This window comes from Tenrec ecaudatus, chromosome 2 (genome assembly GCF_050624435.1).
Source record: "Tenrec ecaudatus isolate mTenEca1 chromosome 2, mTenEca1.hap1, whole genome shotgun sequence".
Taxonomy (NCBI): domain Eukaryota; kingdom Metazoa; phylum Chordata; class Mammalia; order Afrosoricida; family Tenrecidae; genus Tenrec; species Tenrec ecaudatus.
Window position 1 is genome coordinate 144,715,060 of NC_134531.1, and position 22,734 is coordinate 144,737,793.

The 22,734-nt window shown below is 41.7% G+C and overlaps 1 non-coding gene across 1 annotated transcript; it reads right to left on the bottom strand.

Annotated features, from left to right (window-relative positions):
• Positions 1-3,519: 3,519 nt before the first annotated feature.
• Positions 3,520-3,645, bottom strand: LOC142441591 (small Cajal body-specific RNA 4). Its single transcript, XR_012782958.1, has one exon.
• Positions 3,646-22,734: the final 19,089 nt, after the last annotated feature.

The following is a 22,734-nucleotide window of genomic DNA, read 5'->3' on the forward strand; positions in this document are numbered from 1 at the left end:
AGGTGGCTCGCATGCACCAGCTGCTCTACAATAAAAAGATGACATATGGACTTGATTTCCATAGAGATTTATAGCCTTGGAAACTCTCTGGGTTAGTTCTAACGCAGAATCAACTGGATGGTAGTAGGTTTGATTTGGTTTAATAAATAGTCTCAGTTATTTTTCTTGAAATAACACACTTACTTTGCTCATTTAAAAAGTATATATTTTGAATTAGGTGAGGGTTTACATTTCTGATCATCAATTTTGTATTTAACATTTAAGCTACTAATCAATACCCCCATTGATTTATCCTACTCAACCCTCCTGTAATTTCTCTTCTCCGTCTTGTGGATTACTATCTTTCCCTATACCCAAGTTAATACCTGGAAACCCTCTAGCCCAGAGGGGGGGAATGTCTGGCCCTTTGGCTATAGCCCTCCCTCCCTCCTTCTTTCACTGTAAATGACTAGAATCTACTGAAAATAAGACATGTGCATCAAACAACTCCATCAAAAGACTAGAAAGAAAAATTACAGAAAGGGAATAAAATTGGCAATAGACAAGGGACTAATCTCTAAAGTCTATATAAAATTATAACATCTCAATAAGGAAACAATGAATAATCCAATTAAAAGTGGACAGAGGACAAGAACAGACAGTTCACCAGAGATGACATTCAAATGGCCAACAAATCTGATGAAACAGCCAACAGTCATCTTGGAGATGCAAATCTAAGCAACAGTGAGCTACTACCTTGTATTGACAATGATAACCAAGTTAAAAAACAAAAACCTGAAAATAACAAATGCTAATAAGGGTGGCAGAGACACTGGAACCCTCATCCACTGCTGCTGGGACTGTGAAAATGGGGAACTTGATATGGAAGTTTTTTTTTTTTTTAATAACTGGTCTTGAATATTATTGTCCTTTTGTGATTGACTAATTTCACTCAGAATACTGTTCTCCACGTTGATCCATGCCATGAGGTGCTTTGCAGTAGCATCATTTTTCAGTGGTGCATGGCATCCATGGTCTGTCTGTCCCAGTGTTTCTTTTGCCTGTTCTATTGATGGATATTCAGGTTGTTCCCATCATCTTACCGTTGTGAACAGTGTTGCCATGAACATGGTGCACATATGTCTGATCGTGCTGTGGCTTTTACTTCTTTAGGGTATATGCCACATATACTTGTGTATAAGCCGAGTTTTTCAGAACATTTTCTATGCAGTTTTTGTGGCAAAATTAGGTGCCTCAGCTGATATTTGGGTCAACTTATACTCAAGTATATATGATACTTAGCAGAGGGATTTCTGGGTCTTATGGAACTTCTATGTCCAATTTATTTGAGGTAGTACCATATTGCTGTTTTAACTGTTGTGGTTGTGTGATAGGTTTTGAGATTGGGAAGTGAACGTCTTTGTATTTTGTTCTTCTTAAGAAATTATTTGATTATCCTAGGTGCTTCCTGCTCCATATGAAGTTAGTACTTCCTTTTTCCATTTCTTTAAAGAATGCATTTAGAATTTAGATTGGAATTGTTTTATATTTAGAGATTACTTTGGATAGTATTGACACTTTCACAATATTAAGCCTTCCTATCCATGAACATAGAACATTTTTCCATTTGTGTAGGTCTGTTTTTATTTCTTATAGTAGTGTTTTGCAGTTTCCTTGGTACAAGTCTTTGGATCTCTGGTTACTCTATTCCTAAGTATTAAATGTTTTGTATTGCTATTGTGAATGTTATGGTTTTCATGAATTTTCCCCTAGGAATCTGATTTTTATGAGTTATTCCTGTGCTTTGTTCATTTGAGGGAAACAGCCACATACCAAACTTGGAATAAATTTTAGTTTGTGTCTCAGTCATTCTTTGAAGTAAAAATGCTGGTCCGTGGAAAAAGAGGCTCATTCAGCTTGAAATTCAAACAATTGCACTCATTCTTTTCCTGGAAACAATCATTGTACTTTGGGGCATGGCTGTAATACTTTATCTAAACTTCTTATTTCACCAAAGAGAATATTATAAGACAACCAAGGGTTGATGTTTAATCAAAATAATCATTTTGACTACTTTATCAAGGACATTCCTAAGTAAAAGTGATTTAAAAAAACATGGTGAGTGTGTAGCAGTGAAGACACTGACTATCGGCCTAGTGCAGTGCTGCTGTTTTTATTTCTGCCATGGCGCTAGTTGCGCCCGTCAATGCAAATGACAATACAGTGAAAAAAGCAAATGATGTTAGTGGTATTAAGAAAATAGTTTTGATCTGATGAACCTCTGAAAGAATCTTGGCAAATGCTTGGAGAATTGCTGCCCTAAATGACTTGTCTAAGTTCTTCAGGGTTGTCTGTAGCCCGTTTTTCTTCTCACTCTCTACTTTCTCTTTATTACTACAACTCACTGCTGGTGAGTCAATTGCGACTCCTAGCAATCCTGTATAGCATTTCTGAGGGAGTAAATCTGTATGGGAGAAGGTAGCCTCATCTATCTCCCAACAAGTAGCTGTTAGGTTTGAACCACATTACTGCTAGCAGCCCAATGCTTATCCCACAGTGCCACCAGGGCTCACAAAGGGTGACCACAACAGTTCCCTCTAGTATAAGAGTAAAGGGATCCCCCCAACTACCATGATCCGAATTCTACCTTGCAGGACTGGATAGGGCCGAGGTTGTACACTGGTGCATATGGGGGCTGGAGGTACAGGGAATCCAGGGTGGATGATACCTTCAGGACCAGGGGTGTGAGGGGCGATGCTGGGAACTGATTACAAGGATCCACATGTGACCTTCTCCCTGGGAGATGAACGGCAGAGAAGGAGGGGGAAGGGAGACTCCGGATAGGGCAAGATATGACAAAATAACAATGTATAAATTACCAAGGGCTCATGAGGGAGGGGGGAGCGGGGAGGGAGGGGAAAAAAAAGAGGACCTGATGCAAAGGGCTTAAGTGGAGAGCAAATGCTTTGAGAATGATTGGGGCAGGGAATGTGCGGATGTGCTTTATACAATTAATGTATGTATATGTATGGATTGTGATAAGAGTTGTATGAGCCCCTAATAAAATGTTTTTTAAAAAAAAGAGTAAAGGGGTAGGCTATGATAGTTAGGTTTTTTGTGCCAACATGGTTCCTGTAGGAACACGTGTGGCTGGAGTTTAGCCTGTCAATCAGGCCGCAGAACCAAGAAAATGGCGCTTCAAGGATGGCCTCTTCCTGTTTCTCCCTGGAGGTGGGCCACATTCTCTGCCTGCTTCACCTTCCTGTTGACAAGTCACATGGAATGACGCTGAGACCTGCAAGAGCCCTGGAGATGCTTCCACTGCTACTGGATCCACAGGACTTTCCCCCCACTGGCCTGTGATATTCCTGCATTTTGCATCATTGCATGTACTGCATGAGTCTGAAGAGGAATTTATGGACTGGTTTTGGACTTATGTTTTAATATCGGTCTTGTGGACTTGATCTGGACTGGGCTGGGATGTTTTCTTAATATGAAATTACTCTTTGATATAAAGCTCTTTCTTTTTTTTTTCTTTTCGGATGTTGGGTAGTACAGTCAGCCCTGTGATGCTCTCAATAAGGGCTGCTCTCTCCACCCCTTTTGTCTAGGAGGAGTGTATCAGCAGAATCTTGCTTCGTCAGACTCAGTAAAGCTCTTTCTTGTATACATATGAGTGTCTCTGGATTTGCTTCTCTAGTCAACCCAGCCTAACACAGATCCCATGTAAGTCAAAATAGAATTATGCTACATAGGTTTTTCTATCACCAATTTTTCACAAGTAGATTGCCAGTCTCTTCTTCTGAGATGCCTCTGGGTAGCTTGAACTTCCAACCCTTCCTGTAGCAGCCAAGCACATTAACCATTTGTACCACTCAGGAACTCTCAGCCTGAATTACTCTAATGGATTACTTCACTGCCATGTAGAAGATTCTGACTCGTTGTGGCCCTATAAGACAGAGTAGAACTGCCCTGTGGGTTTGTGAAACTTTAAATTTTTACAGGGACAGACAGCCTCATCTTTCCCCCACAAAGCAGCTGGTAAGTTCAAACCACTGACCTTGTGGTTTTAGCGCAATACATAGCTTATATGCCACCAGGACTCCAAGCATTGATTAACCACTCGAAAATAAATCTTTTGCCCCTGAGCTCTTAAGTTGGAGGAAGACCTTCCTTTTTCCTCTTTCGTGTCAGTTTGTCAAAGAAAAATGCTACCGTGTCTTATGTATTCCATCAAAGTGTCCTCCAAAGCATGGGGGAAATTTATCTTCCATTTGACATGAGAGCCCCCTTTGCACCGATCACTCATGCTGTCAATAGCTGTTGGGAGGGTTAACTAGCAATACTGGCCCTTCGTGATTATAAGGGAGGATACCTAATTTTTCTCTCCCACTAGGTGCTTGCTTAAATGGCCCATTTCAGGAAGAGAGAACAAAATGTATTAGGTGGAAGTCCCAAGAGGGGATTAAAAAGAGAATCATGATGTTGTCCCTTAACCTACAGAAAACAGCCCCACATGAAGATTTTCCAGCTGAGGGCTACATAACGCTGGCCATTTCTTGGAGACCAGAAAGCCAGCATTTCCTAAGCTCCTGCTGTGTGTCAGACATTTTGATAATTGTTCTTTTATTTGGTCATTTACATCTTCCCCTTTCATTTAGTGTCTTTTAAAAATAGTTTTATTGGAATGTAAGTTGCACATCATACAATTTAATAGTTCAGTCATATTTAGAAAAGTTGTGTAATCATCACTACAATCAATTTCAGAACATTTTCCTCTTTCTCTTACTCATTGTTGTTAGCTCCCCATTTCCCCTGTTCTCCCCTGCCACATCCCTAGGTAATTATTAATCCAGTTACTGTTTCTATAGATGTATCTATCCTAGATTTCATATACAGAAAATCATGCAAAACAAATTAAAAAGCAAACAACACCCAAAATGACAAAACAAAAAAACCTCAATAGAAAAGAAAACATAAAATATTATCTGAAACAACTTTAAAATGGGTCAAAACGGAAATCAAAAGATAAGGTGTTACATTTTAATCTAACTATAGCTGCCATAATTGGCTTTATAATGCTTTCTGTCTGATAGCAAGACTATTCACATGCCTGGTCTGTGGTCAGAGGAGATTCCCTAGAGGCTTAATGTAAACAAGGACCCTGAAAATGGATTTTGGGCTTCCACTGTCATGCATAGCCTTCAGGAAATTAGGTGTTCAGAATTTAAGCTCTGCTGCCATTCCCTCCTCTGGACTTGGATTTAATTGCTTATAATCCTTGGATCACACAGGCTGATGTACTTCTTCTACCTGGAGCTAGTTGACACCACACTTAGATGGCTACTCTCAGTCTTTACAACAACCCCCTGAGGGAGGATTTACCAGCCCATTTGTGTAGGTGAAGAAACAACTGAGGCTCAGAGAGGCTGAGTAACTTGACTAGAGTAACACAGTTAGTATGGTAGACCTGCCTACTCTTCCTACCTGCTCTTCATCCCCCTCAACTGGACCCTGTGCTGCACAATTAATTTTTTACTATAATTTTATTTATTTTATTGTTGTTCCATTTAGTGACATTAATTACATTTTTTATGTTAATCTTTAATCTTTTTTTCTTAAAAGATCATTTTATTGGTGGCTCTTACAACTCATAACAATCCATACATCATTTGTATCAGGCATATTTGTACATTTGTTGCCATCATTCTTTTCTAGACATTTACTTTCCATTGAGCCCTTGTTATCAGTGCCTCCCTTTTTTTTCCCCTTTTTAAATCATTTTTTAATCATTTTATTGGGGACTTGTACAATTCTTATGACAATCCATACATACATCCATTGTGTCAAGAACATATGTACACTTTTTGCCATCATCATTCTCAAAACATTTGCCTTCTACTTGAGCCCTTAATATCTGCTGCTCATTTCCCCCCTCCCTTCCCACTACTCCCACCTCATGAACCCTTCATCATTCATAAATTATTATTTTGTCATATGTTACACTGTCCGACGTCTCTTCCCGCCTTCTTCTCTGCTGTCCATGCCCCAGGGAGGAGGTTATACGTAGATTCTTGTAATCAGTTCTCCCTTTCTACCCCACATTCTCTCCACCCCCCAGGCATCGTCACTCTCACCACTAGTCCTGAAGGAGTCATCTATCCTGGATTCCCTGTATTTCCAGTTGCTATCTGCACCTATGTACATTCTCTGGTCCAGCCAGATTTGTAAGGTAGAATTGGGATCATAATAGTGGGAGGGCCTTTTTAAATCATTTTATTGGGGGCGAATACACCTCTGATCACAATCCATTCATCCATCCATTGTGTTAAGCACATTTGTACATTTGTTGCCAACGTCATTCTCAAAACATTTTCTTTCTATTTGAGCCCTGATATTAATTATATTCTTTGAGTTGTAATAACCATTCTCATCCTTCTTTTGTTGTTGTTCTTCCTCCATTGAGTCACTGCCTTCTTAGGTTTCGGCCTAATCGCTCAAGTTATTGTTGTCAATTGGATCATATGCAGATAGTTCCTAATTGAACATAATACTCAAGACATATATTTTTACTAAATTATTTTTCCTGCTGTTATTGAGTTTATTTTGACTGGTGCCATTGAGTTTATTTTGACTCAGCGACCCTATGTAACTATTTTTAGGTTTCAAGAAAATGTCAGTGAATTTTTAAAAACTGATTTTAAATATCTTCTTTTTTTACATTTTTTATTAGTTGGGATTTAAGACATATATCATATCATTCCATATTTTAATCACGTCAAGTAGAATTGTACAATTGCTACCACAATCAGTTTCCAAGTATTCTTTTCCTACATAGGGAATGTTTTTAACTTAAGGTTCCAAAATTATCTTATATAGTAGTTTCAGGGTTTCATCCATCCTCCATGGCTCTTTGAGAATCCATAAGAATTTGTGACACGTTACATATCCTTCTCCAATTATTTCTAACTCTCCTTCTTCCTCTGTTGTTGGCCATTTACAAGTTTTTAAGATCCAAGGACTACATCAAACTAAGAGATTGAACAGAGGCCCTAACCTTGTTATTAAATCAATTAACTGGGTTAATTGAAGCTATGGGTCTAAACCTTCAAATCAAGACACCAAATCCCAGGAAGGTTTGGTTGTACATGTACAGCCCCAGCAGCTTCTCTCTCTCTTTGTTGTTATTGGTGAAGAGACGGCTATCACAGCTTTTGCTGATTCAGCTGTTCTTTAACAGATGTGCAACTTATTGACAGCAATACAGTAATCATCTGTGCAACGTTGTCCTTAATCACTGTCATATTTCCCTCACTGATAATCACCTACTGTGGTAGTTACATAATCTGGTGTCAATTTGAGAGGATACCGAGGGAAGGGGTGGAGTCTGGCCTGTCAATCAAGATATAATCAATAAAACCTCTGTGTAAGCATGGCCTTCCCCTGAGGATTCTGGGAACTCCTGTATTTCCTCCTTGGAGGCGGGAGACACGGTCTCTCTCTGCTCACTCCCTTGGAGACTCTACTGACAAGGCTCACACCCTGGGAGACATAGCAGCTAACAAGACACATGGGACTAAGCTAGCGCCCTGAGCCAGAGAAACCAGGTAAACAGCTCTGCCAGCGCTGAGATGCTTACAACACCACTGGATCCACAAGACTTCCCACCCACTGGCCTGTGATCTTCCTGCATTCAGTGTCATTGCATGTGTTCTGTGAGTCAGAAGAAGATTTTATAGATTGGTATCGGACATGTGGGTTAATATCAGACTTATGGGCTTGATCTGGACTGGGTTGGGATGTTTTCTCAATATTCAATTGCTCTTGTATATAAGCCTCTTTCTTATACATATATGAATGTTCACAAATTTGTTTTTCTAGTCAATCCAGACTAGCACAGGGACTGATACCCCTAACTCTTCCCTTCTGTCCTTGGTAACCATTAATAAACTTGGGTCATTGTATAATTGCCTTTTCTTGTCTTTTTGTATAAGTGAGGTCATACAATAAATGCCCTTTTGTGATTGACTCATTTAAATCACAATATTTTCCAACTCCATTCATATTGTATATGTATCAAGACAACATTTCTCTAACTGGTTTAGAAGTCACACTCCATTGTATGTATGTACCAGATTTTGCTTATTCATTCATCTGTTGATGGACACTTAGGTTGTTTCTACCTTTTGGCTATTGTGACAGTGCATCAGAGAATATTGGTATATGTCTCTTTTAATCTGCTTCCAAGTCTTTTGAGTATATTTCTAGGATTGGAATTGCTGGGTCATTGGAATTGCTCTGTCAGCTTCTCATACTAGAATGGTTTGTGTGTTGCCGTGATGCTGGAAGTTATACCACTGGTATTTCAAATGCCAATAAGGCACTTGGTAAACATTTCAGCAGAGCTTCCAGATAATAACAGACTAGGATGAAAGAATAGGCTGTTCATGTCTAAGGGATTTGCCACTGAAAACCTTAAGAATAGCAGCAGGATATTGATATAGTGTTAGAAGGTGAGCCACTCAGGTTGAAAGACACTCAAAATATACTGAGGAAAAGCAACCTACTCGAAGGACAGCCATCTGTAATGATGTAGGTCAGTGGTTCTCAACCTTCCTAATGTTGTGACCCTTTAATGCAGTTCCTCATGTGGTAGTGACCCCCCCCAACCATAAAATTATTTTTGTTGCTACTTCATAACTGTAATTTTGCTACTGTTATGAATTGGGCAACCCCTGGGAAAGGGTCATTCAACCCCCAAAGGGGGCGCGACCCACAGGTTGAGAAACTCTGATATAGAAGGAGCGAAACTTTCAGGACCTTCCTTGGCTGATAGAGCACAACTCAAATGAGAAGAAACAGCTGTAAATATCCATCAATAATTGGAGCGTGGAATGTATGAAGTAAGAATCTAGGAAAATAGAAATCATAAAAAATTAAATGGACCATATAATGATTGATAACTTAGGCATTAGTGAGCTGAAATGGATTTGTATTGGGCATTTTGAATCAGACAATCATATGGTTTACTAAGCCAGAAATGACAAATTCAAGAGGAATGGTGTCACATTCACCATTAAAAAGAACATTTTATGATCTATCTTGAAGTGCATGCTGTATGTGATAGGATAATATCTGTACAACTACAAGGAAGGTGAATTGATATGAATAATATTCAATTTTATGTACCAGCCATTAAAATAATGATGAAAAATTGAAGAATTCTACCAAGTTCTTCAGTCTGAAATTGATCAAACATGCAATCAAGATGTGTTGATAATTACTGGTGATTGAAATGTGAAAGTTAGAAACAAGAGGAAGAATCCGTACCTGGAAATATGGACTTGGTGCATCAGGCATCAAAGACCCAGAAAAATCATTATCATTGTGAATGAAGGGGAGTGTGGAATGGTGACCCAAAGCCCACCTGTAGGTAACTAGACATCCCCTTACAGATGGGTCGTGGGGAGGAGATGAGCCAGTCAGGATGTAGTATAGATAGCACCGACGAAATATTACACTTTCCTCTAGTTCTTTAATGCTTCCTCCCCCTCCCCACCACCACTATCATAACCCCAATTCTACCTTACAAATATGACTAGACCAGAGCATGTACATGGGTACAGATAAGATCTGGAAACACAGAAAATCCAGAACAGATAAATCCCTCAGGACCAATATTTAGAGTAGCCATACCAGGAAGGGCAGGGAAAGGTTGGGGGAGACAGGAGGAATTGATCACAATGATCTACCTATAACCACCTCCCAGGGGGATGGACAACAGAAAAGTGGGTGAAGGGAGACATCAGTCAGTGTAAGACATGAAAAAATAATAATTTATAAATTATCAAGGGTTTGTGAGGGAGTGGGGAGCAGGGAGGGAGGGGAGGAAATGAGGAGCTAATACCAAGGGCTCAAGTAGAAAGCAAATGTTTTGAAAATGATGATGGCAACAAATGTATAAATGTGCTTAACACAATGGATGGATAGATGGATTGTAATAAGAGTTGTATGAGCCCCCAGTAAAATGATTAAAAAATATATGGAGTTGGTGATAGAAATGAAGCTGGAGATCACATGATAAAATTTTGGAAGACCAATGACTTTACCATTTTTTCAACAAACAGGAACACACGGACTCAAAGTGTGGGAAGAGATGGTGTATTTTCACTTACCTTGTGGTTTCCCCAGAGATTAAATTGCCTTTGATGAGGCCTCCAGGCTGCACCTAACCTAAAAGGTTACTGGAAAAAAAAAAAAAAAGGTATGATGACCATATCTGACCTCCTTTAACTACACAAAAGTGGAAGAAAATCCAAGTCCAGGCCAGCCCAAAGCCAATTGCTCCAAGGCAGTGTCTGCACTCTATCCTTTTACCCTTTTCTCACCACACAGCTCTTCTTCCCATAACACTCTGCTCCTTGGCCATTGCAATGGCCACCCTGAACTCACGTACAGTGCTCAACTTATGTGACCTTTTAGGGAAGTTAACAGATTACTACAAGCCAGGATCAGAAAAGATTAAGAATATAGCAGTACCTCTTCTCAACCAGCCTCCAGTTTTTTTCTCTAGACTCTAGTCTCTCAGTCACATGTTTCCTTGGCCTAGTCCTCTATTGGCCAGGGAGCCCACCTGCCACTCTGCCTTACTGCCCTATGGTCACAGCAGGTTGGTTCCTCTGCTTTGTGTTGGCTTCCCACCATTCCAGACAGGGGTCTCCCACGTGCTCCGTTGTGGCTCCTTTCTCTTGGCAATCACCGGAGCCTTTGTTCCTGCTCCTGAGGTGGCTCTCATACCCAGAGGAATGACAAAACTGATCAGTCCCCAAGTTAGAATCCTCTAAACCAGTCATTGGATGGGAGGTATAGAAAAATGGGTAGAAGAGCCTTAAGTAGACAATTTCACTTCACAACAGTTATACTAATGGATTGACCCTTGGAAAGGAGCTGGCCAGGCCAGTAAGATGCCCTATGAGCTATCAATTGACTTCATAGGCATGGGACGGGGGTGGGGGTGGGCGGATAGTCTTTGAATTACATAAGGAGACCCCAATAAAGGCTCTGACCATGGGATTTCCTGGGTTTCCTTGTTAGTGGAAGACATTTTGTGACATGGAATCTCTATGTTGGGGACCTTGTCCTGTGTATCTCTTCATTTATATATGTTTTACTATAATAAACTATAATCGTAACTATAATGCTTTCCTGAGTTCTGTGAGTCATTCTAGCTAATTATTGAACCTAAGTTGTAGTGGGAGCAAGTAGATCAGAGGTAAGGAGGGTCTGACAGCCCCACACTCAGGGCTGGCAGCCTGAGGGAGTAGCAGAACACTCTAATTTGTAGTCCACAGGCCAGGAGTGAGGATGTCTTGAATATATCTAAGCTTGCAACTTTTCCTGTAAGAGAGTCCATCCAGACAATCCTCTAACGTCTCCTGAGAACTTGAAGCAGAGTCCACCACAGCCCCCTTCCCCTGAGAGTTGGAGGTCCATTGGGACAATGAAGTAAATCCCCAGATAGGGGAGATCAGGATGCTCCTGTGTGTCCAGTACTTTCCAGAGTAAGAAACCAAGTCTGGAAGCCACTGAGACGGAGGAAAGCTGGGCCTGAGCCTTGATCAGCCCCCACCCCAGCCCCACAATGCCAGACCACTGCTAGGCAATGTCTGGGTTCTGTTGAAGCTCCTTCCTTTGGAGAATCAGGCTTCAAGTAGATGGTTGAGCTGTATCTTTCAGGAATCTCAGAATGCCTTGTCTGAGAAGGCAGTCCTCTCTCCAGCCATCAGTTTCCTGATCATGCTGCTAGCAGGGTTTGATTGTGTGGTGTGTGGAGCTGGCCTGGTGCCCCCACCTCTTCTCCACAGCAACCCAAAGCCAGTGTCTGTGTTAATATGATAACGCCGTGATAATGACCAGGAGATGACTTCGGCTAACTGATTAGGCCCTCTGGAGTGGCATCGGAGGCACGGGCTTAATTTTCCCTCGTGACGAGGCAGCGGGGGCCCATGGCTGGAACACAGGCGCTGGCTGGGAAATTGCATCCGGGAAAGCACTGAGGGGGAAAATTGGAAGTATCAGAATTTCCCAGGTTGCTATTCCACCGGGGCCAAACATCGTTAGCAACAGCACTAATTATGATCCAGGAGAGTCAGGCCTGGCTGCCTAGCCTGCCAAAGCAGTCCTTGAGAGCGGCCTTGGGAGCCAGCAGGACAGAGACAGAGCTGCAGGGAGGCTGGCCCAGGTTTTGCAGCCAGGAAACACCCGGAGAGGAGACCACAGGGTCATTCTGATCTGTAGGGGTGGAGAGCTGAGGAAGGCTTTGTTGTGGGGCATCCCATTGTGGCAAACAGAACGGGGAAGAGACTGTATGCGGACAAACTCTCACGCTTCATACATGAAGGAGTCTGGGAGGCCAGGGTTCCCCGTGGAGAGACCTTCACATTGGGGTTAGAGATATGTTTCAGTCACATTTTCCTGAGTAAAAGTTATTCCCCATGATGTCCCCCCATAATCATGCAATTTTAAGGTGCTTGCAAGCACATGGTTGCTACTATATATGCTTGAAGGCTACTTGCCTGAAGGATGTCTGCCATCAAAAGCTATCAGACCCTGTTGTCTGTCCCGCCCTAAATAAGGCTCATTCCTTTCTGATAAAGATCATAGATTGTTCCCCTGGAGAAGAGCTCAAAGATACCTAAGGTCAAGTCAGCTCAGAGACCGCCAAGGTTAGGCTGCCATCTTGACTCTAGAATCTGCCCATCTTGTTGTGTTTGTAACTTCTTGTCACATGTATGCCTCTAGTACCTCCCCTTGTGTGTGTAAACCTCTAGCTCATCCCTGTCATATTGTGTGTATGTCTCTAATACACCCCTTCCTGTTACATATGTGCTTACCGAGGCTTGCCTGCCTGAGATTTTATAAACTCATGAGAGAATACATTACTCTCTCATTCTGGTTCCAGTCATCATGGAAGAGGTGAGCCCTTGCATGCCTTGTCCCATGTCTCTTTAATGTACCCCTCAATTATACAACTGCCCCCTTAGGACCTGCCTGGATGTGGGGCTGGAGCCTATACCCCATATTCTTCAGAATACTTAAACTAATACTAGAAAGAATGAAAGTTAGATTGCAGCAATAATGTATACCTGCCAAGAATCCAGAGTTGTCTGCAATTACTCTCTACGCATTGATTCTCTTGTCTCTACTACTCCACTGAAAATGTTTTGCAATCAATGACTTCTATATTACCAATTTCAACAAGAAATCTTATCTTGCTTATCTTGCTCAAAGGAGTAGCAGCGGCTACTTCCTCCTTTTGAACACCTCATTTGCCTTCCAGGACATGCCTCTCTCAAGTCTCCACCTTCCTCTGTAGCCTCCATTGCTGGTTCCTCTTCATTCCCCATCTCTGCTCACTAGAATGCCCCAGGATTGTTGACATACTTCTCAATCCTTTCTCACTCCCAAAATAATCTCATCCACCTCAGGACTTTAAAAGTCAGCTATACATTGGTAACTCCCAAATGGATATCTTCAGTCCCTACATCTCCTCTGGATAGTAGATAGCCTCATACCTAGCCATCTACTTGACATTTCCATATGAATGTCTCTCATCATCCTCTCAAACTCAATGGTCCCTCTGCCTCTCTCATTTCAAGATATGCAAGTCCTTTCTACCAGGCCCAATCTTGTAGTCATTTCTAGCTCTTCTCTTTCTTCTACATCCCCTGTCCTATTCCAGAATATAGTGTTAGCTCTATCCTGCAAATGATCCCCAATCTGATCATTCATCGCCAGTTACACTGTTGCCATCCTTGTCAGAGCCACCATCAATACTTGTGTGGGCAATTGCAATAACATCTAGTTTATTGAAAAATTACCAGAGTCCCTGAAATATACTGCTATACTTTAAACAAGACAGAAGACTGCGTCTCTCTCAAGTATTAAATGATGCATAAATCTTCCAGTCATCTCACAATGTTGTTAACTCAGTTTCTTTCTGGCTTGGTCCTCTGTCATTTTCTACATCTAACTTCTAGCTTGTGATCTAATATGGTTGCTCCAATTGCCACCATCGTCTCTCCCTGGAAAGGGGAGAAAGAAGTAGAAGGCAGGCCCATGTTTCTAGATATCTATAATATCACTTCTGTTCAAATTTCATTGGCCAACATTTTGTCACATGGCCACACTTAGCCAGAAGGATGGTTCGCAAAGGTAGCACATGCCCAGCTAAAACGTGGAAGGAGAGAATAAATTTGGGGGACTAATTAATCTCTGTCAAAGACTAAGTTTCTCTGTTTCTGCCCTCTGAGTGGTTCTCAACATGGCATCCAGAGGTTCTGGTAAGTCAAACTATGTTCCTCTTCTGTACGGAAGCTTCCACTGACTTTTGTCTCACTCAGAAGAAACTTGGAGTCTTTACTCTTGTCCTCAAGTCTTGTATAGTTTGAGCACTGATTTCTCTCTTATTTCATCTCCTGTCCCTCTCCCACTTGCTCACCCATTTCCAGCCCTGCCTTGCAAAATGTTTTCACTATCAGCCTTGTGCGCTTGCTGTTCCTCCATTCTTCCTCCAGATCTGTTAGGTTTCTTGGGTTAGAAATACCTCGGTCCTTGGCTTCACACGAGAAAGAATTCACGCTGAAGCCTGGTTTGTGATCCAAGTGGGTTTTGATAAAAGAGAGAAGGAATTTTAGTGTTTTACACAGGCACCCGCAGGGCACTTCCCACCCACATGTGGAAACCTGAGGCCAGAGAAACTGTAGTACAGCCGGCCAAGGAGCAGCTGGGAAAGAGGGCAGTGGTCTGGAAGTTTCTGGCTTTTCAGAGCCCTCTGCTGGGAGGCGTGGTCGATGGTGCTGGTTGACCCCATTGACTGAATTAAGCCCGCCTGTCCTAGATTGGGCCAATCCAGGTGTATCGCCCACCTAGGTGCATCCCAACCTTCCTGGCCTTCCTGGCTCGGAACTTGAATTTGGAGCATGCCCAGTGGACACCCTGGTCCCTGTTCTGCTACCTAACAATACCTATAAGTCTTGTTCCTTCACTTCCTTCAGATTTCTGCTCAAATTTTACCTCCTAAGAGAGGTTATTCTTGACATCCTTTTCCACCATTCTTAGCACCTACTTTTTTTTACTCCAAGACACCTGAACTGTGATATGCATACTTATACCATATCTGTTTCTACCCACTAGAAATTAAGATCTGCGGATCTATATATAGGAGGTGTATTGAATGAATGAACACATGAATGAACATAAAAGGGACCAGATGGGGCTTCTTCCCTAGTCATTTCAGGTAGGACCTCTTTCTTTCTTTCTTAAAGATCATTTACTGGAGGTTCTTACAGCTCTTATAACAATCCATACATCAATTGTATCAAGCATATTTGTAAATATGTTGCCATCATTATTTTATAAACATTTGCTTTCTATTTGAGCTGTTGCTCCAATACCCCCAGGGTCTCTCTATGTCCTCCCTGTTGTTGATTTTAACCCCCTAGTTATTCCCCTGTCTGTGGCATTGCTTGCTCACTGCTCTGTCCCCCCACCTCCTCCTGCCCCCAAGTCCCTCTGGAACCCTTGGTCCTGTTGCTTTCTCATCTTCCCATGCCTATCTCTTACCTTGCTGGTCCAACAACAGGAGAGCCAGGCAGGTGATTCTACCTGGACACCATCTTGACTTCATCCTACCTCCTCTTTTTACTTTTTCTAGGACCTATTTCTTGATCTTTATTATGGTTCTAGTTTGGAATTAGAGGTTAGCTTCTGGGAGCCCCCTTCAGTTCAGTTATCAAATATTTAGTAAGCATTTTGTGTGTTAGGCATCTATAGGAAGGATCTAAAAGGAGCATTCTCTATGGATGAGTTCTGGCCCTCAAGACACAGGGTTGGTTAGGAACCCAGATTGCATCCTTTTTATTTATTTTGTCTGATGAGTGTGACCTTCATGCTTGGTGTCGGGGAAGAGTAGCTTCTTTAGGAGTCCCTGGGTGGTGCAAACTGCTAATGTGCTCAGCTTCTACCTTCAGATCGGCAGTTCAAGTTCATCTAGAGCAGCTGTTCTCAACCTGTGGGTCAAGACCCCTTTAAGGCTTGAATGACCCTTTCACAGGAGTCGCCTAACACCATCGGAAAACACATATTTCCCATGGTCTTAGGAACCGAGACACTGCTCCTATATCTGTATCCAGGCAGGTCTGCCCACATGCAGATACACCCACATACAAGTGCCTGGCGTGAAGACTGTTACCCATGCTACACCATGCTTCAAGACAAAATTTCATTTATTTGTCATTAGAAATAACTATTTCACAATATATAATTACATATTGTTTCTGTGATTCATCACTATGCTTTAATTATGTTCAATTTTTAACAATGAAACTATATCCTGCATATCAGATATTTACATTACAATTCCTAACAGTAGCAAAGTTACAGTTATGAAGTAACAATGAAAATAATGTTATGGTTGGGGGTCACCACCACATGAGGAACTGTATTAAAGAGTCCTGGTATTAGGAAGGTTGAGACCCACTGATCTAGAGGCACATTGGAAGAAAGGCCTGGCAATATACTTCTAGGGCAATTCTATTTTGACATGTATAGGGTCACCATCAGACAACTGTTTCTCTCTCTATGACAACACTATGAACTAGGGTAACCTGAGGGAAGAGGAAGAGTAGAAGGCAAAGAGGGGAGGCTATAAAGGGAAGCTGTTCCATTATAGATTACAGGGGTTATAAGATTATTGTGAACTTCTTTCCTTTTAGGGCCTTGATCACAGAGGCGCTACTTGAAAAACAGTTTTCATTCAATGGGTGAAGGAAAAAAGCAGGAGAGAGAAGGGGTCAGAAGAGCAGTGGGAGTGTGTCAGAGGGCCCTAGCTAGAGGGAAGGGAGCTGTGAAAGGCTTGGCAGAGCAGGAGATAAATGATCTTAAACGATTGTTCCATTATCCTTTTCTGCTCTGGGCAAATTGCAAAAGGTTACTGTTATTTTCCCCAACCTCCTCTCACATGGGCACTTAGGTGCTGTTTTGACATTTACAGCTAGAGAAGATCAGCCTTCTCTGAGGTTTGGCTCTGGTTTTCCATCCTGGGAAGGTTCCACTTTCCTTTTCCCCTTTGCAGGAGGAGGCTTGTTGCATCTTTCTCCCTACTTACTTCTACCTGAAGGGCAGGGCCAAGAACAGTGACCCCAAACTTCTACATGCATTAAAACCACCTGAGGCCTGGCCCACCAGGCCGTGAGGATGATGTTTCTGAGTAGAGCAGCCAGTCCACAGAGAGGACAACATGGCTGGCCCCACTATGAGACATGATGCCCCTCAGTGACCAATGGCGTTACAGGGGACAGCACCGGAGACACAGTCTGCAAATTGTACCTGACCTGATCCCACCACACTGAGGCAAAGCACTGGGGAAGTGCAGCGGAACAGCAAGGGAATGGAGTGGCAAGGTCCCCAGGGAATGCTGAAAGTGGACTTTGGGGCCAGGGCTTGGTGCCCCAACAGACTGGACTGGAAAACACTCCTAAAGGCCAACAAATGATCCTTGAACTAACTACAAGCTTTTCTTTCTTGATGTGTTTTGTTTTGTTCTTTGTCAGTGGTTTGTTGTTGTTGTTTTGTTGTATACTGTTGCTTTGTGTTCCTCTGTCTTGTTTTTGTGCATGTTATTATCTCCACAGGTCTGTCTAAATAAGACAGGCTGGATGAGCTATCTGGAGAAAAAACAACGGGACCGACAGTTCCGGGGGGACTTGGGATAGGAGGAGGTGGGGGGTAAGGAAGTGGTGTTAACTAACCCAGGGACAAGGGAACAACATGGTATCCAAGTTGGTGGTGAGCGGGGAGTGGCAGGCCTGGTAGGGAATGATCAAGGGTAAGGTAACGTAAAGAAGAGGTATAGCTGTAACCCAGGTGGGGACAGAGCATGATAGTGGGACAGGAGGAAAGTCAAGGGAAATAGAGGAAAGAGCTAGGAGGCAAAGGACATTTATAGAGGTCTAGACAAAGACATGTACATGCAAATATATATATGAGGATGGGAAAATAGATCCATGTGCCTATATTTAGAGGTTTAGTATTAAGGTGGCGGAGGGACCTTGGGCCTCTACTCAAGCACTCCCTCAATGCATGAATACCTTCTTCTATTAAATTGGCATTCTATGATGCTCAACCTCCCGACACAACTGCTGAAGCCAAAGCGGGTGAACAAGTAAATGTGGTGAAGAAAGCTGATGGTGCCCGGCTATCAAAAGAGATAGGGTCTGGGGTCTTAAAGGTTTGACGATAAACAAGTGGCCATCTAGCTCAGAAGCAACAAAGCCCACATGGAAGAACACACCAGCTTGTGTGATCACGTGGTCCCTAAGGGATCAGTTACCAGGCATCAAAGAACAAAAAATCATATCTTTGGCTGCACACCTCCATGACACGATCACCGAGGACAAACAGGTGCATAGGCAAATGTGGCGAAGAAAGCTGATGGTGCCCAGCTATCAAAGGAGATAGTGTCTGGGGTCTTAAAGGCTTGAAGGTGAACAAGCAGCCATCTAGCTCAGAAGCAACAAAGTCCACATGGAAGAAGCACACCAGCCTGTGCGATCACGAGGTGTCAAAGGGATCAGGTATAAGGCATCATCCAAAAAAAAATCTTACCATAATGAATGAATGGGGAAGTGCAGAGTGGAGACCCAAAGCCCATTTGTCGGTCACTGGAGATCCCCTCACAGAAGGGTCTAGGGGAGGAGATGAGTCAGTCAGGGTGCGATATAGCACCGATGAAGAATACAGCTTTCCCCCAGTTCCTAAATACTTCCTCCCCTGCCCAACTACCATGATCCGAATTCTACCTTGCAAGTCTGGATAGAGCAGAGGTTGTACATTGGTGCATATAGGAGCTGGAGGCACAGGGAATCTAGGGTGGATGATACCTTCAGGACCAGGGGTATGAGGGGTGATACTGGGAGAGTAGAGGGTGAGTGGGTTGAAAAGGGGGAACCAATTACAAGGATCTACATGTGACCTCCTCCCTGGGGGGTGGAAAACAGAAAACGGGTGAAGGGTGAAGCCGGATAGGGCAAGATATAACAATAATAAGTTATAAATTATCAAGGGCTCATGAGGGAGGGGGGAGTGGGGAGGGAGGGGGAAAAAAAGAGGACCTGATGCAAAGGGCTTAAGTGGAGAGCAAATGCTTTGAAAATGATTAGGGCAAAGAATATTCAGATGTGCTTTATACAATTGATGTATGTTTATGTATGGATTGTGATAAGAGTTGTATGAGCTCCTAATAAAATGTTGTTTTTAAAAAAAAACCAAAAAAACCAACCACCTAGGGGGCTTCTTAAAACAAGACTGGCTGCCTACCCCAGAATTTCTGACTTAGTAGGTCTGGGGAGGGCTATGAGAATTTCCATTTCTTTCTTTTTAAAACCCTTTTATTGTGATTTGGATGCATGTTTACAGAACAAATGTAGTTCTCCATATACATTTTGATTCACAACATGGATTGCAATCTGTGCAATGTAACAGCACTCCTCCCACTTTCTCCTTTTGTTCACCTTTCCTAACCCTTCTTGACTTCTGAGCTTTATCCCTGAACATTGCTGCCCTTTTGTTAGTATGGTTAGTTGTTCTAAAGCATGCATATCTCCCTAGTGTTATTCACCTTTTAGGACTGTCTATTGTTTGGCTGAAAGGTGAGCCCTGGGGATGAATTTGATTCCAGACTTGAAGAATATTATGATAGTTAAATTTTATGTCAACCTGACTGGGCCAGGATCCTCAGTAGTTTGGCAATAAAGCCTCCCCTGTAATGTAACCTAACATAATGTAAACAACTCAACTCCTTACTCAGGTCCCAACCTGAAGATGTTCCCTTGGGGGTGTGGCCTACTTCATACATATCAATAGACTTGGTGAAAAAATTGTTGAAGTGTTTTAGGAGGTAAACTTCTCTGATATCATGAGAGATAAGATAGGCATTTCGGGAGTTCAATAGAAAGTAAATGTGTAGAAAAGAATGGGGCGAACATATGTATAAACATGCCTGATTAAATTGACTTATGGATTGTGACAAAAATTGTACGAGCCCCCAGTAAAATGATTTTTTAAAAAAAGAAGATATGCATTCAAGTACTTGACTGAATTCCAAGCAAGATAGACCTCAAAAGAAAATTATGGAGACACATCATAATCACTTTGCAAAACCAAAGGCAATGAAAGAATAGTGAGACCTGCTTGAGAGAAAAAAAGTTACCTTTGAAAATCAATAAGACTAAACTCTGATTTCTCAGCAGAAACCATTCGGGCAAGAAGGCAATGGGATGATGTATTTATAACTCTGAAAGAAAAAAATGCCAACGAGGAATTATATACAAAACAAAATTGCCCCTGAAATACAAGTGAAATTACTGTATACACTCGAGTATAAGCCGACCTGAATATCAGCCGAGGCACCTAATTTTACCACAAAAATGGCATTAAAAATGTGCTGAGGGGGGAGAAAAAAAAGAGCTGGTATCAAGTGCTCAATAGGAAGTAAATGTCTAGAAGAGAATGAGGGCAACATATGTACAAACATGCCTGATTCAATTGATGTATGGATTGTGATAAGAGTTGTATGAGCCCCCAATAATATGATTTTATTTAAAAAGTGCTGAAAACCCTTGGCTTATACACGAGTATATACAGTAGGTCATTTCTAGATAAGCAAAAATTAAAGGAATTTGTAAAAACCAGACCAATCTTATAAGAAATACTAAGGAAATTCATAGCAGAGAAAGCCTACAATGGAAGATAACAATTGAGATTAACGTATATGACAACACCACTTAGAAACTAAGTATCCAAAATAAAGTAACTCTACAAGATTAAAATCGGGAAGCCAGAATTGTAAATTTATAATGAAGACAATTAACCAAGTAAAAAGGACTATAGTATTTATAGAACTTCTAATTAGAGAGGAGGTGAAGAGGAGGGCCGTATCTAGTAAGACGGAGCTTACAAAGAATGATGGAGGTCAAGGAGGAACACTAGAAGTTTGTAAGAGTTAAAGGCAACAGAGATGAATACTGCCGTATATACAATTCTGAAAACATGGTCATCTGTGAGTAGATGAGGAAATGAGGACGTGGACTGACAGCAAGATGTGAGAGGGAGATAGCGAGTGTGTATATGTGTATATACATATATTTGAAAGAGGATATTGGCACATAGATATTTACCTTTGCTGCAACTATATACAGTAGGCAAAGTTATGAATACTTCTTGGACATAACCAGGCACCTTGAGGGAATGAGTCACTGGACCTGGAGGATCAGAATTTTAGGGGACATGAAGGTCAATTGGCATAACATAGTCCATAAAATACACATCCTACTTTAGTGACTAGTGATTAGGTCTTTCTTTTTTCCCTCTTTCCTGTGGAGACCTGAACAGTGATTAGGTCTTAAAAGCGCACGAGCAACCTCTACAGTGCAACTATTGGTCTCTCACTATCTGGAGGGAAAAAGAGTGATGAAAATAAAAATACATGGAAACGATGAGTTGAATAGACTAATAGACCACCCAAACATCAGCCTCCACAATCCTGAGACCAGAACTAGGTGGTGTCCAGCTAACATACCAACTGTTTTGAAAGAGATTGCATTAGAAGGTCCAGGACAGAGTGGGAGAAAGATGTGGAACGAAACTCAAAATTATGGAGGAAATTAGGCATGCTGGTCAGATAGAGACTAGTGGAATCCCTAAGATTATGGTCTTTGGTCCTTCCATGGCTCATTTTTCAGCCAAACAGTAAACAGGTCAATAGGGAAACAATGATCCTATTAATGTGTCCACACCTTAGAATAATTGGCTATTTGGGATCAAGGGGGCAACATTTACCCAGGACAAACTTAGAAAGGTTAGAAAAGAGGAGAGAATAGGAGACAGAAGCACAGGGAAGCGGTGGGATGGGGGATGTTACATTGAGGGGTTTGTCATGAATGAGATGAAATAGAATGTATATGAATCAGTGAATATAAAACAAATGATCTTCTTTGCAAACCTTCACCCACTTCACAGTGTGTGTGTTAAATGAGGTTATGCAACTGAATGTGTGCCTTAGTCCTAAAACAAAACACATAGTTGATGCTCAGTAGATGTGTGTTTAATACAATTTGTTGCCTCTACTGCCCAGAGCTACTGCTCATGTTATAAGGCGAGATCAGTCCTTAGAAAAGGACATCATTCTTGGTAAAGTAGAGGTTCAGTGAAAAAAGAGAAGAATCCTAAGAAGATGGATTGGTACAGTAGCTGCCCCAATGGGATCAAATATAACAGCAATTGTAAAGATGGTGCAAGACTAGGCAGTCTTTCATTCTGTTGTACAAAAATAGTGTCATTGTGAGTTGGAACGGACTTGATGGCACCTGATGAAAATAACAGCAGGTTTGTTTCATTTTAGATACAGCTATATCTAGGTTGATTTCTGGTTGAGGTTGTTGTATTTCTTAATCTCAGGTTGTTGTCTACTGTGGGTGGTGTTCCGTGTGAAGAAATTCCTTTAGCATTTCTTGGTAGGTAGGTCCTTGATTTCTATTTATTTGGAACTGTTCTGATAACATCATAGTATTTGAGGAACAACTTGCCTGGATATGTAATTTTTGGTTGGCAATTTTGTTCAGGGTTTTATATATTGCCTTCTTGCCTGCATAGTTTCTGTCTAGAACGAATTTCTATTCCTAACAAGTTCCTATCTGC